Source organism: Mugil cephalus, chromosome 23, assembly GCF_022458985.1.
Source record: "Mugil cephalus isolate CIBA_MC_2020 chromosome 23, CIBA_Mcephalus_1.1, whole genome shotgun sequence".
Lineage (NCBI taxonomy): Eukaryota > Metazoa > Chordata > Actinopteri > Mugiliformes > Mugilidae > Mugil > Mugil cephalus.
The window spans coordinates 13506739-13517501 of record NC_061792.1 but is presented as its reverse complement, the minus strand read 5'-3'; the positions used below and the strand labels follow the sequence as shown (position 1 = coordinate 13517501).

The 10763-nt window shown below is 38.4% G+C and overlaps 1 long non-coding RNA gene across 1 annotated transcript; it reads right to left on the bottom strand.

Moving 5' to 3' along the window:
• Positions 1–1320: 1320 nt before the first annotated feature.
• On the bottom strand, positions 1321–1677 carry LOC125001105. Its single transcript, XR_007111516.1, has 2 exons — positions 1575–1677; positions 1321–1393 (listed from the first exon to the last, which is right to left on the bottom strand). It is a non-coding gene; the product is annotated as an uncharacterized LOC125001105 (long non-coding RNA).
• Between the last annotated feature and the right edge of the window lie 9086 nt (positions 1678–10763).

Sequence of the window (10763 nt, the reverse complement as noted above, 5' to 3'; positions counted from 1 at the left end):
GAGCAACTCAGGACGACACCACGACAAGAACCTGGGCAGATAAACTGTTGAATGTCTCGTCTGTGACGTTAAAACGAGTTAAAATCTCTGATAAAAAAAAAAAAAATAACAATAATAATTCACCATATTTGATAAATAAAAGTCAGAAAAAGCTGCTGGACGTGTTTCTGTGGTTTTAAAGTGTTCAGGTCTTTGATTATGTTGAGATTCAAGAAATCTGTCCAGTGAAGAAAAGATTAATTCATAGATGAAACTCTAAAAATATTTCTTCTGCTCATGTGAATCTAAATCAAAGTTAAACTAAAGATCTCCACATGAACTCAAAGAGCTGTGGCTGTTAGAAGGTTCAGACATTTGGAGGTGGAGGGTTAGTGGCTGTAAAAACACTGAGAGACTGTGTCTTCAGTCTTCAGCTGCTTCACTGGTCCAACACTCAAAGCTTCTCCAGAGTCCAGAGGAGAGTCTGAGGTTGAGAGTCTTCAGGTTGAGGGAGTCACTGACTGAACGGCTCAGTGAGTCGGGAGTTGAATCAGAGCTGAACGGCTCCTCAGAGGGGCGGAGTCTGTGGGAGGCGGAGCCAACTTTTTAACTTTTTCCAAAATCTGAAAAAAATCGCCAAAATTAGATGACAATATACCAAAAAATGATGAAAAAGTGTGAGAAAGTGGCTCAGGGAGCAAGAAGAAGGGTTGGAGGTACAGAGGTTGTGGGTTCAACTCCCACAGAGACTCATTTTATTTTACAATGACAAGCATACAAGCTTATTTACAAAACCTGGTCTCGAACCTGCAACCTCCAGATTTGGAGGCTGCTTTTTAACGCACCGAGCTACTTCTCAACTTAAAACATAAAATTTTTAACTTCTATTTCTGGTTGAAGTGGCCAAAAGCTGAAAAAAGGCAACTACCCAGCTCCAGGCAGGAGCCAGCGGGCTCTGGGTTTTTAGTGTAGAGGTAAAGTAAAGGGTTTGATATCAGGAAGTCGGGGTTCAAGTCCCGTCCTTAACATTTTCCTGAGATTTTCATGTCCGAACCGTCAACTCCTGACTCAAATGACTGGGACGAGTCAGATGAACGACTCTTTCTCTGAAACCACTCAGGTGGTGAGGGCCGTCCTTCCTTGGGTGAGGAGGACTTCCTTCAAGTCACTGTCTGACCTGGAGCTGAACACACAACCTCCAAAAAATTCACCACCACACCTGAGAGACACGGTGGACGACACACAAACGTCCTTTTAAAGCCTCACACTGATGTTTCACCACAAAACCACCAGTTTAACAACAGGGACAAAACATTAGGAACAAAAATAATCACTCTTTAGTTTAATAAAAAGATTTTATTTTACCATAAAAAACAACAAATCACATTTTAATACAGTTTCCTGTGAGGAGTCACTGTGGAAGAACATTTTATCATTTAATAAAAATATTGCAAATTATATTCCATACTCATATTTTTGACTTCAGATAACACTGAACAACCTGAGATCTGCAATGACAATAAAGAATATTCTGTTCTAACAAAAATAACTGTGAGTCTTAGTTTCTCTGCTGTTTCTGAGGTGACTGTGCTGACCTGAAGTCAGAAGGTTTCTCTGTGAAGCTCATGATGAGACCAGCTCTGAGGAAAGGTTCAGGATGAGAAGGAGACCAAGTCAGACCACGACTCATCTTCAGTTTTTCACCTGGAAACTCATCTGAAAAAATAAAAAGAAGGACGACACGTCCTGGATTCACACCTGAAAAATGACTGAACTCAGTCTAAATGACGTGAACACACACAAACAAACTAGAGGAGGAGGTTCCATGTGGAGTCAACCTCAGACCTTCATCATTTGTTCCTGTTGAAAAGTTAACGTACATGATGGAAAGTCAAGTTTCTGTTGGACGACACCTTATATGTTTTCAGTTTTATTTATATTTCTGCAGCACATTTAAACAAAGCTCCATCTGATCTTAAAAATCACCCATGTTTCTATCATTTGAGATTATCAGTAACAGACTGAACTGACAGGAGGTTTATTTCTACAGTGAACACTTCAACAGCTTTGATACTTTAATTGTTAGTAGAATTGTTGATGAAATACAGAAAATCGTCTTTAAATCAACATTTATTTTGTCAGTTAATTATTTTTCTAAATGCAGCTGGATTTGACCAAAGAGTTTCAAATGTCCGATTTGTCCTGAACGCAGCGGACTGACCAGGAAGTGAAGACAGCAAAGCAGCAACACGTTGCCTCTGTCCGCGTGTTTCTTTCACGTTTCTCCAGTGAGTTGATCAACTGTGACTTAGTGGTGAACACTGAGACTGAGAGGAAGCAGCAGGTCAGTCTGCAGAGTCTGTTTTGACTCTTTAACCAGTGAATTGATGAGTCAGAGGCAGGAGGAGGCTCACTGCTCTGAAAACACACTCACCTGCGCAGGTGAACGCAGCCTGTTGATCAACACAAACACTGACACCAGACTAAAGGAGAGGAACCAGAGAAACGGTTTTACCTTCAGCAGCAGCAGGAGGAGGAGGAGGAGGAGGAGGAGGAGTGATGAAGCTCAAATAAATCAGAGTTCCTCCTGATCCTGAACGATTTAATGAACCCAGAGGACAGGAAGTGTTTTTAAACTATCACCATCACTGCCCTCCAGTGGTCAGTGTCAGAAACTACAACTGTCCACATCCACAAACACTGATCCTCAAAGAGACTTTATGACTCATTTAGTGAGAAGAGAAAACCCAGTAGAGAAGGATGAGCTGGTGCTGAGGCTGGTGATCTAGAAATCTAAAGACAAACTTCCTTTGGTTAAACTTTGTGAATAGCTCAGTGAGGTGAGACGTCCTAGTAACTCCTCCTTGTTCTTAGGTCCTAGGTTCAACTCTAGGCTACTGACTTCTTTCTGTTGTTGCTTCTGAGGGAAGTGAACAATGAACACAAAAATAAAAAGTTGCACATCCAGGTTGAAGAGTAGCTCAGTGAGATCAGCTGTGGTTCTGTCTCTCAGTCTGAAACCAGTGGATCTGGGGTCGTGGCTCATGATGTTAAGTCTTTCCTCAGAGGTTCTGAAGGTTTAAGTTCAAGCCCTGGATGGTTCAGTCCATTTTAAATATTAATACCAAGATGAAAGACTGAAAAGATGCAAAAGTTAATGTGTTGTTGTCTCTGGTTCAGTGGTTCCTCTAAGGACTGGGAGGTTGTTGGTTTGATCCTTGGACAGTTTTATTTTAATGTCCAACATCCAGAGAAAGACTAAAAAACCCTGATATAATCTGAACGTAGCAGCTTTTCTCTGGTGGCTTAAGGTGTTAGGTCAGTTCATTAATGTTCTGGAGACATGTGTTCAATCCCCAATGAGACCTTTTAGATTTAATCAACCACAGAAACAAACAGAAAAGCTCCAGGAAGAGCGAGAACATGTGTGGTCAGATAGCTCAGGCTGGTAGAGGACTTCTTGGAGAGTCCCAAGATGTAGGTTCAAATCTTATCGTAATCTATGAATTTTAGAGTCCAACGCTCAAAGTAGAGACTGAAAAGCTCCAAGAAACACCAGGAACATGCGGACAAATAGCTCAGACTGTTAGAAGAGTCTATGATGAGTGTGAAGTCATGGGTTCAAATCTTATGACAGTTGTGACGTTTGAAGATCAACACCCAAAGAAACTGATGGAAAATGTCAATGAAAGACGAGAAACCTGCAGTTAAATAGCTCAGAGAGTTGAATGAGTGTTTGAAACTTTTTAAATCATGGGTTCAAATCTTATGACAGTTGTGACTTTTAAAGTCCGGATTCCAAAGTGACGATGACAAAAGCGCTCAGAGAGAAGGTCCAAGTGTGAAGGGTTCTCGGTGGCGTGTGGTGGTTCAACCGCGGCTGGAAGTCGCAGGAAATGGGTTCGAATCCCGCACGTTGTCGGGGGCCTGGATCATCAGAGTGGGTCCTGTAGTAGCAGGCGCGGGGGGGGCCGTGTCCTCCCTGTGGTTTCTGAGAGGTAGAAGGACGGGGTTATGTCTTCTAGAACTAAGAGCAGCTGGAGTTTTACAATGAGGGGGGAGGAGTCAGCAGAGAGGAGGAGCTAGTGGGTTAATGCGGACGGGTCAAAGGTGAAGTGGGAGGAGCCTGGTGCAGTGGGGGAGGAGTCAGTCGAGAGGAGTGGTTAATGGGTGGAGTCAGTGTGTGGTGGGAGGAGTCAGTCGAGGGGAGTGGGTTAATGGGTGGAGTCAGTGTGTGGTGGGAGGAGTCAGGGACAGTGTGGGAGGTGTTAGGCTTAGGGGGTGGAGTCTGCAGAGGGGGCCTTTGCAACTCAAAGAGGACGTATGCTAAATGCTAATGCTAAATGGAACAGTGGACTGAATAGTAGCATCTCCAGACAGTCTGTTAGTGTTATTATTGTAACTTGTATCTTCTTTGATGTATTGTTTTTGCCTACATACATGTGAAAACTCAATAAAAATTAAAATGATAAAAAAAAAAGTCATAGTATAGTATGTCCAATAAGAAACTCATCATATAGTAACTTAAAGGTAAAAATTTTCACATTCTTAAAACTTTGTTGCAAAGACAAAACATCCCAACTTTAGTCTTTCATCAAGTAGCAGTGTCTGTCTTGGTGTCTCTTGTGTTGTGGTGTCCTGTGTTGTTGCTTGATTTACTGGTGGTGGGGGAAAAAGGAATATAACTTTCTTCACTAATTTTAGACTTTTCTGAAATGATTTCACTGGTAAATGTCTGAGTTGAAGGATTTCAGGTGAACTCAGAGAAATAAACATTCACATTCAGTCTCATTCATTCACAGATTCAAATTACCCAAATGTTTGTTCCATGTGCTCCATCCACACCTGCCCAGGTAGGAGGCCAGACTGGCAAACAGGAAGTGGACGATTCCAACTAGATTTATAGGAGGGGGAGGTGGACTGTACCACGTTGAGTGTTGTATAAGGGGTGTTTGGTAGATGTACACCATGCAGTCACACAGTTTCAACATCTGTAGTTAAAAGTTAGATACTGAACGGAGACAAACAAGTGAAGACAGACGTGAGAATATCAACGATGAGAAACATCAGAAAGGACTGTTGATGCTGGCAGGTTTATGATATTCCTTTGTGTCTTTCTTTTGTTAATAGTAATATTATGTGTGTTATTTTTCTACTCTGTTACATGTTGTTATTCTCATCTTACCTCTTTTTTCTATAGATACAGCACTTTTAAATTGCACTGAATATGAAGAATTGTTACAATGACCATGAAGTGATTCAGATTTATTTCCTGAAAACATGAACACAACAAGCTTCCTGATGATCTGATTGGCTGATTGTTGTCTCCTCTCACAGCTTCACTGAGGAAAACAGCTGCAGGTTTACAGCAAACACTGGATCTTTGTGTTGATACAAACTCTGTTTACTACACTATAACTAAAAGAAGTATGAACTGACTCCGACCCTCCACAGTCTACAGTCTGGACTCTTCACAAGATCAAGAAGCTGCTTCACTCCTGAATCTTTCAGTTTGTAGTTTTTACTCCAGATGTTTCAGATGGGAGGGGGTTGGACTTCAGAGCTGAGACTAGATAATAACAGCTGATCTCTGACAACCTGCAGAAACTCAGTCATTTATAAGTTAAAAAGACAAAGTTCATGACTGACTAAACATTAGATTCAGAATTATAAACATGGTCCTTTTACAATATACAGAGCATGAAAGATATAAATGCATTATATTTGTTTTTCAAAAAAAAAAAAAAAAAAAAACACCAACTTCATGGCACAGTAATGTAATACTAAAAAATATATTTGATAACAATTTATTTCCATAGTCTTTCTGAACTTGAGTTCATAGTTCTGGAATATTTTTCGATAGTAAAATCTTTATTTTTTATATTTAAATGTAATGTAAAAATAATAACAGTCCTTCTTGAAAAAGTTTCATTTATAAGGGGTACTTCATTTTCATAGGAGGCCCTCACTACAGCACACAGTGTTTCGACTTTTACGTTTAAATTGTAACCGGAAGTACTGTCCGTATTTAATTTTAGTTAACATAACGCTTCACGTGTAATGACAGTTTCTGTCCACTAGAGGCAGCGACACTCGCTGTCTGTGTGTGAGTCCACATCAAATAATCAGAGCGAGTGAGCTACAGGCTAGGCTAGGTTAGCTGGTGCTAATTACAGCGGATTTTTCTGTGTCTGCTCTATTCAACTACTTTATTTCACATGAATGACCACTCGGATTAACACAGCTTCATGAGTACGAATCGCATTCGTCGTGTAGTTTCGCATTTTATATGGTCACAAACTTAAGCTGCAGCACTTTTCTACTGCAGTCACGCCATCTGCGCTTCGGCGAGGCACGGTCGCGCTATCTACACTTGAAAATCGAGTGCCCGTCTACATCGCATCGGACGGTAAAGCGTTTGAGCGGTTTTATGGTGCATTCAAGTGCATCCCGTAAACTCGGAAGTCTATATTTTTCTTCTTATTTTCATTTGTTGAAATACATAGTCATTACTTTGTTGTTATTTTACTACATTCTATTTAATGATTAAAACTAAGTGACAGAACATAATTATTGAAGCATATTCAGAATCCAACTCATTTCTGCATAGTCAGATTTGAAAACTTAATTAAGAAAAGAATCAAATTGTTTTCCGCATACTCTACAGCTACCACTGTGGTGATTTTCAATTTATTTCACTGCATCACTTTCTGAAAATGTGATGTTGAATTCTTATCCAATGAATGATGTATATGGGCAGATTAAAAAAATAATTAAAAAAACAAAACAAATTGTTTTCTGCAAACTCCACCAGATTCTGGTTCGACACACCCCCAGCTACCACTGTGATTTTCAACATAATTCACTGCATCATTTTCAAGTAAACTTGTGTTGAAAGTATGCTCCATGAATGATGTATATGAGCAGATTAAAAAAATAATTAAAAAAACTAATCAAATTGTTTTCTGCAAACTCCACCAGATTCTTCTTCTACACGTCCCCAGCTACCACTGTAGAGATTTTCAACATATTTCACTGCATCATTTTCAGATAAACTCGCGTTGAATTTGGCTCAATGAATGATGCACATGGGCAGATTTAAAAAAATTATTAAAAAAACAAAACACATTTTTTTCTGCCAACTCCACCAGATTCTTGTTCTACATGCAACCAGCTACCACTGTAGTGATTTTCAACTTATTTCACTGCATCACTTTCTGATAATGTGATGTTGAATTCATATCCAATGAATGATGTATATGGGCAGATTAAAAAAAATATTAAAAAAACAAAACAAATTGTTTTCTGCAAACTCCACCAGATTCTTGTTCTACATGCAACCAGCTACCACTGTAGTGATTTTCAACTTATTTCACTGCATCATTTTCAAATAATTGGATGATGAAATCATACCCAATGAATGATGTATATGAGCAGATTAAAAAATAAATTAAAAAAAAACAAATCAAATTGTTTTCTGCAAACTCCACCAGATTCTTGTTCTACATGTCCCCAGCTACCAACAAATTTTCAACAATTTGATTTATTTATTTATTTATAATTTTTTTTTAAATCTGCCCATATACATCATTCATTAGGTATGAATTCAACATCACATTTTCAGAAAATGATGCAGTGAATTATGTTGAAAATCACCACAGTGGTAGCTGGGGACGTGTAGAACACGAATCTGGTGGAGTTTGCAGAAAACAATTTGTTTAGTTTTTTTAATTATTTTTTTTCTCTGCTCATATACATCATTCATTGGGTATGATTTCATCATCCAATTATTTGAAAATGATGCAGTGAAATAAGTTGAAAATCACTACAGTGGTAGCTGGGGGCGTGTAGAACAAGAATCAGGTGGAGTTTGCAGAAAACAATTTGTTTTGTTTTTTTAATAATTTTTTTTAATCTGCCCATATACATCATTCATTGGGTATGATTTCAACACGAGTTTATTTGAAAATGATGCAGTGAATTAGGTTGAAAATCACCACAGTGGTAGCTGGGGCCATGTAGAACACGAATCTGGTTGACTTTGCAGAAAACAATTAGTTTATTTTTTTAAAATATTTTTTTAATCTGCCCATATACATCACTCATTGGATATGAATTCAACATCACATTATCAGAAAGTAATGCAGTGAAATAAGTTGAAAATCACTACAGTGGTAGCTGGTTGCATGTAGAACAAGAATCTGGTGGAGTTTGCAGAAAACAATTTGTTTTGTTTTTTTAATAATTTTTTTAATCTGCCCATATACATCATTCATTGGGTATGATTTCAACACGAGTTTATTTGAAAATGATGCAGTGAATTATGTTGAAAATCACTACAGTGGTAGCTGGTTGCATGTAGAACAAGAATCTGGTGGAGTTTGCAGAAAACAATTTGTTTTGTTTTTTTAATTATTTTTTTAATCTGCCCATATACATCATTCATTGGGTATGATTTCAACACGAGTTTATTTGAAAATGATGCAGTGAATTATGTTGAAAATCACTACAGTGGTAGCTGGTTGCATGTAGAACAAGAATCTGGTGGAGTTTGCAGAAAACAATTTGTTTTGTTTTTTTAATTATTTTTTTAATCTGCCCATATACATCATTCATTGGGTATGATTTCATCATCCGATTATTTGAAAATGATGCAGTGAATTAAGTTGAAAATCCCTACAGTGGTAGCTGGGGGTGTGTAGAACAAGAATCTGGTGGAGTTTGCAGAAAACAATTTGTTTTGTTTTTTTAATAATTTTTTTAATCTGCCCATATACATCATTCATTGGGTATGATTTCAACACGAGTTTATTTGAAAATGATGCAGTGAAATAAGTTGAAAATCACTACAGTGGTAGCTGGGGGCGTGTAGAACAAGAATCTGGTGGAGTTTGCAGAAAACAATTTGTTTAGTTTTTTTAATAATTTTTTTAATCTGCCCATATACATCACTCATTGGATATGAATTCAACATCACATTATCAGAAAGTGATGCAGTGAAATATGTTGAAAATCTCTACAGTGGTAGCTGGGGACGTGTAGAAGAAGAATCTGCACTTGAATGCACCATAAAACCGCTCAAACGCTTTACCGTCCGATGCGATGTAGACGGGCACTCGATTTTCAAGTGTAGATAGCGCGACCGTGCCTCGCCGAAGCGCAGATGGCGTGACTGCAGTTCAAAGGAGCCGCGAACATGTGTCCTCTCACTTTGAGCTACTTTGAATGAATAAACCAAAACTCACCGGCTCGGCTGCGTGCTGTCACAAAATATCCGCTTACTGACCAAAAACACAACTATTGTGAGGAGAGTGTCGCCCTGTTTCGCTCAGTGTCTCTTTTCTCTTTGGATGAAGCCGCAGTAACAACAGCCGCTGGCCACGCCCCCTGCGTAACGCGTACAGTGCGTCATTACGTAAGTCTGTGACACATACGTACTGTTTTCTTATTTTATTTACCTCTAAATCACTAAAAAACACAATAAATCCTCTATTTCTATCAAACATTTAAATGAACACTAAAATGCATCAACCTGATTTAATTAATACATTTATTCAAGTTATTTTTCTACTAAAGTATTTCAACGTTTTACTAATATACTCACATCTTGTCAAATTTCCCATCATTTACTTTAACCAACACAGCATCAGCATTACTCATTGTATAGCATATGGCTGCTTTTATATTTACAATTAAAAGATGTCATGAAATAAAATTGTGCGTCCACAACATCACTGTACTCTGTACAATTTTTATTTTTATTTGTTTTATTGAAAACATAAAAATTGCAAAAAACATTTCTCAGAAAAATGGCAGATTTCCTGAACTCTGACTTCTATAATTACTCTTTAATATAAGAACGTTTCCCACTTTTACTTTATATTTTATGTGGTATTTTCAATGTTTCCTGACACAAAGTAAAAGAAATACACAAAGAAAAACGCTTCCCATGTAGAAGAACTGTTTTAGCTGAAGTGCTAAATGTTAAAACACACGTATACTGTTATTTAATAACAATAATAATAATATATATTCAGCCCTGACTCCATGAAGGTCTTTAGTGGAGATTTGGCTCCATCTAGAGGGAAAAATTCAAGAGGAACTGGATTTTATTTGTTGGTTCAGTTACAATAGATTGATTGCAGCTCTGTTGATGATGTTGAATGAGAAACATGTGGATGAAGCTCTCCTCTTGACTCCATCTCCCAGTAACATGGTCCAGTCAGAGTCTCTCTACACACAAGCTGCTGCTGATTCAACCTCTGGATCATCAGGACTCAGCTCATCCTCTCTCAGCTCACATACCGTCCTGTTTAGAACAATGACTCCCAGCTATAGAGAGAAGAAGAAAGAAGAGAGGAGATGATTTAGTGTTTCCAGAGACTCTTTTCATCAGGTGTCAGTCAGTGATGCAGCACATCCAGTATAAAGAGCAGCAGGGACTTCAGTCCTGTTCAGAGCAGCTGTGGAGCTCAGCCAGCTTCCTTTCAGCTTCATGTTAACGTGTTGGAGCTGGAAGCTCACAGACCTGCACAGACTTTTAGCATCAAGTCTGTTTCCTCTGCACATTTCTCTCAAGTTCACAGAGGAAATAAACTGCTGAGAGTCATCAACGCTTCATTACTGCACAAACACTTTAGTGATGGATTTCCAGCTATTCCATTTCAATAAAGAGTCTGAGTGTGTTGATGGACATCTCATGTGTTTCTGAAGCATCAGCTGACTAAGAAACATTGAAAATATCTGATGAAACTAATGACAGAGATACAGATGTGATGACTGGA